At 41.2% G+C, this 4,987-nt stretch overlaps 1 protein-coding gene across 5 annotated transcripts in view; it reads right to left on the bottom strand.

The window, feature by feature from the left end:
• The window catches only part of MAD1L1 (mitotic arrest deficient 1 like 1), a 473,404-nt gene that overhangs the window by 395,045 nt on the left and 73,372 nt on the right, over window positions 1-4,987 (bottom strand). The window contains exon 1 of one of the 5 annotated variants that reach the window (XM_012808716.2): window positions 3,790-3,851. The exons of the other annotated variants lie outside the window; for them this stretch is intronic. The gene's annotated coding sequence lies outside the window, so the exon portion shown is untranslated. Of the gene's footprint in view, window positions 1-3,789; window positions 3,852-4,987 lie in introns of those variants that run through there. 5 annotated transcript variants of the gene reach the window in all.

The raw sequence follows: 4,987 nt of genomic DNA, 5'->3' as shown, positions 1-4,987 counted from the left end.
CTTAAACTGATAGAGGCCATCCACAGCAAACCCACAGCCAATATCGTATTGAATGGAGTTAAACTGAAATCATTTCCACCCACACCAGGAACCAGGCAAGGTTGCCCATTGTCTCCACTGCTTTTTAACATTGTAATTGAAGTCTTAGCCATCTCAATCAGGCAAGAAAAGGTGATCAAGGATATCCATATACCATCAGAGGAGATCCAACTTTCACTCTTTGCCGACGATATGATGGTATATCTGGAAAACACCAGGGATTCTACTACGAAACTCTTAGAAGTGATCAAGGAATACAGCAGCAACATCTCAGGTTACAAAATCAATACTCACAAATCTGTAGCCTTTATATATACCAACAATAGCAAGCTGAAAAAATAGTCAAGTACTCTATTCCTTTTACAGTAGTGCTAAAGAAGATGAAATATTTGGGAGTGTACCTAACAAAGGACGTGAAAGATCTCTATAAAGAGAACTATGAAACTCTAAGGAAGGAAATTGCTGAAGATGTTAACAAATGGGAAAACATACCATGCGTATGGCTGGGAAGAATCAACATTTTAAAAATGACCATACTACCCAAAGCAATATACAATTTTAATGCAATCCCTATAAAAGCACCACTGTTATACTTTAAAGACCTAGAAAAAAATAATACCTTGTTTTATATGGAATCATAAAAAACCTTGAATAGTCAAGACATTAATCAGAAATAAAAGCAAATCAGGAGGAAACACACTACCAGACCTCAGATTATACTATAAATCGATAGTGATCAAAACAGCATGGTACTGGTACAAAAACAGAGAGGTAGGTGTTATGGAACAGAATGGAGAACCAAGAGATGAACCCAGCTACTTACCGTCATTTGATCTTTGATAAGCCAGTTAAAAACATTCAGTGTGGAAGACTCCCTATTTAACAAATGGTGCTGGGTGAACTGGATGGCAACATGTAGAAGACTGAAACTAGACCCACATCTTTCACCACTAAGATAGACTCTCACTGGATTAAATATTTAAACTTAAGACATGAAACTATAAAAATACTAGAAGAAAGTGCAGGGAAAACACTGGAAGAAATTGGCCTGGGAGAATATTTTACAAGGAGGACCCCCCTGAGCAATTGAAGCAACACCAAAAATACCTTACTGGGACCTGATCAAACTAAAAAGCTTCTGCACAGCCAAGAACACAATAAGTAAAGCAAGCAGATAGCCCTTAGAATGGGAGAAGATATTTGCAGGTTATGTCTCTGACAAAGGTTTAATAACCAGAATCCACAGAGAACTCAAACATATTAGCAAGAAAAGAACAAGTGATCCCATCTTACGGGGCAAGGGACTTGAAGAGAAACTTCTCTGAAGAAGACAGGCACAAGGCCTACAGACACATGAAAAAATGTGCATCATCCTTAATCATCAGAGAAATGCAAATCAAAACCACTCTGAGATATCATCTAACTCCAATAAGATTAGCCAACATCACAAAATCCCAAAACCAGAGATGTTGGTGTGGATGTGGAGAAAGGGAACACTTCTGCATTGCTGGTGGGAATGCAAACTAATACGTTCCTTTTAGAAAGATGTCTGGATATCACTTAGGGATCTAAAAATAGACCTGCCATTCAATCCTTCAATTCCTCTATTAGGTATATATCCAGAGGACCAAAAATCATTATATAACAAAGATATTTGCACCAGATTGTTCACTGTGGCTCAATTCATAATTGCCAAGTCTTAGAAGAAGCCCAAGTGCCCACAGACCCACGAATGGATTAATAAATTATGGTATATGTACACCATGGAATATTACGCAGCCTTAAAAAGGGATAGAGACTTTACCTCTTTCATGTTTACATCGATGTAAAACATATCTTACATATGGAACATATTCTTTGTAGCAAAGTATCTCAAGAATGGAAGAAAAAGACTGATCCTCAGGAGGCTTCCAGGAGGGGGGCAGGCTGTGGTCCCTCTATGGGAAGGCGCCCCATGGAAACATCCCAGGGTCCCTGGAGAACCTGGAGCCCTCAGGAGACTGGCTGACAATCACCCCTAAATTCACCTGTGAGTCCACCTCCGCAGAACATAATGAAGGCACTGGTCATTTTACCAAGGCTTTGGCTGGAATAGCATTTCCAGAGGTGTCCAGACTGCATTAAGGAACTGAAGTTGACTTTATAAGGCCAATAAAAAGCACTTTGGAAAAAACAGCCAGATACCCATCAATGATGTTTCCTGATCTGTGGGCAGGAAGAACTTTACACTATCATCCTGATACACACACGGCAACGAGAATGGAAAGAATGCTCACCTGAAGTCATCACAGCTGGCTAAGTAGAGCTTCACAGTCCCTTGAAAAGTAAAAGTAACTTTTAAGATAGCCAACATGCCCTGCTCAGTCACATACTGGAAGCTGGCTGGTCAACGCACAGGGGAAGCCTGAGGAAATGCCTCAAGGAACTTAATTAGATTTTGAACTGAACTTTGAGAAAAGAGGGGAGGAATATAACACAGGGAAAAGTAAAAATTTGTATGTATATTAACCCACCACCCTGATGTAACTGTTACATCTCTGTAAAGCTAAGTAAACTCTACAGCTAGGTACAGAGAACTTTAAAATCCTAATGCACCAGATGAATAAAGATTTAAAGGAAGTAGAAAGCTCCATAACTCGACTAAAAACATCCTTAAACTCACTAGCTGACGTAATCTTGCAAAATTGAAGAAGGCTGAATCTTCTGTTTCTGAAAAAGGGAAGCCTGTGTATATCCCTGAAACTAATTACTGTTACACTAATAATTCAAGAATAATAAGAAACAGCATGTCACTAGTAAGAAAAAGGTTGCTGAGAGAGAGGAGGCATGGGCCAATTAACAAACTGGTATGAAAAGACATAACTGGTCACCTTGGCTGACTACACTCCTCTCTGCATTAGCAGAACCCATTTTCCTATTCCTACTAGGACTAACACTAGGACCTTGTGTTATTAATGCTCTCACTTCTTATGTCCAAAAAATTACAGATAGTGAAACTCATAGTATTATCGGCACACTATCAACATATCATCAAGATAAGAATGGAACAATGATTTGATTTCCAAAAATCAGAAGGGGGAAATGAGATTGGTGCCAGCTGCCTCAACACCCCCATAAGATGGATGCCAGTGGCCTCACAACGGCTTCACACCACCCCCTGGGTAGGAGGAAGAAAAAAAGAGGTAAATGAAATGATGCCAAGTACCATTTCTCTTAAATCGGTCTGGATCGGGCCAGAACAGGACAAGATAAGAACGAATGGGCCAAGAACTGTCATCATGAGAGTTAATGAGCTAAGTGCTGTGACAAATTGTTTTACTTATCCATTAGTCGCTAAATCTGCATTATGTTACTCTAACTGCCCTTTAGGTTACCTATTGGCTAAACCACTAAATTGCTAGTTTCACTTCTGTAAAAGAGGTCATCCTGACTCCGTGCTTGCTTTTTGCTTCTTTTGCCAATTTTCTTTTTACTTTTAATTGCTAACTTTCAGATCACCTGTTTGGCTCATTGCCAACTTTTAGACTAGAAAAACCCCAACTTCAGACTCCTCAATGCTCTCTTAATTTAGTCTGTTTTAGACTTGCTGAGACTGCCCCATGGTTAATAAAAGACTCCTTTTGAAATTCTAAAAAAAAATAAAAAAGACAAATAAACACAAATGGTATGTTTATGTTTGCAAAGCTGCCTCCAATCCCTGAGGGCACTGCCTTGGAGGTAAGGGGGTGGGGGGCAGCAGCATGCCCTCACCACTCTCTGTGTCTCCTTCCTCTCACCAGGAACCAGCTGTCTGCAATACCCTCCAGTGCACAGGCCTCCATCAGAACCGGCAGAGCAGGAAGCAGAGTGAGGAATACTGATGCCAATTTAGAAACATGCTTTGTCCCTCGAAGTACAAATTTGCCTAAGAAGCTGGGGCAGCAGAGGGCCAGGCTTGCTGCTTACCTATGGCTCTGCAGTTCACTGAAGTAAAGACCACCTGAAAGGTTAACAATTAAACGGTGAGGGGGTTCAAATGAACAGCCCCCTTCTGAAAGGTTCTGGTCCCCAAGGCTTGGTCACCTGCACCTTCTTATGCAATGCCCAAGTGGGCACATGGCAGCATCCAGTGGGGCCTTGGCCCCAGCTGGTCAGTTGATGCCTCATTCCACTCAGCAGGAAGCTAGGAGCAGTCATTTTCAACCAACCATCCAGGAGTTGGTTGAACATTCATGTACTTTTAAATGCTACCTTTTTAACAACAATAACAACAAATACACACACACACACACACACACACACACACACACACACTGAAGGGATTAACTAAAGAAAGAAAACAAAATCACTGGGAAGAAAAGATTACATGAAACTGGATTAAAATCTGCATTCACAGAATAAACAAGTGCTGTATTATACCTGCAGGACTCTTTTTTTTTTTTTTTTAAGTTTCTGTAATTTGGTTCTTAGAACTTTCTCAAAAACGTTTTTAACTGTGTTTTCTAGCTGCAGCAGTTAAGGTCACAATGACCAGTCCTGACGACATAAAACCACACTTCATTCTCTCAGGTTCACAGAGTGGCCTCGTGCACAGCTCCACAGAAGAGTCTGCCTAGAGGCCATCCCAACACTGAGGTACCCTTTCTGGCCTTTGGTCAAAATATCAGCTCATTGATGTTCATACAGACACACAAAATACCGGGAAGCTCCCCAAGACTTTTCCAGTCTGACAACAAACTTGCAATCAGGCTTCCCTGGACATAGTGAACGAATAGGCAAGAGACCACACAATGGCACTCACGAGGCCAATACTCCAGCCTGGGGCAGAGAATGAGAGGCCAATATGTGCACACATGCACGCATACTATATGCATGTGTCTTTTCCACCCACACTCCCCAAGTCACACAGGTCTTAGGACTAGGCATAAAGAGCAAAAGAAAGGACGTCCTCGACAGCTGCCGGCTCTCA

This window comes from Otolemur garnettii, unplaced genomic scaffold (assembly GCF_000181295.1).
Source record: "Otolemur garnettii isolate 467f Iridium unplaced genomic scaffold, OtoGar3 scaffold00092, whole genome shotgun sequence".
Taxonomy (NCBI): Eukaryota; Metazoa; Chordata; class Mammalia; order Primates; family Galagidae; genus Otolemur; species Otolemur garnettii.
The sequence above is the reverse complement of the archived record's forward strand: the minus strand, read 5'-3'. Positions and strand labels throughout refer to the sequence as shown.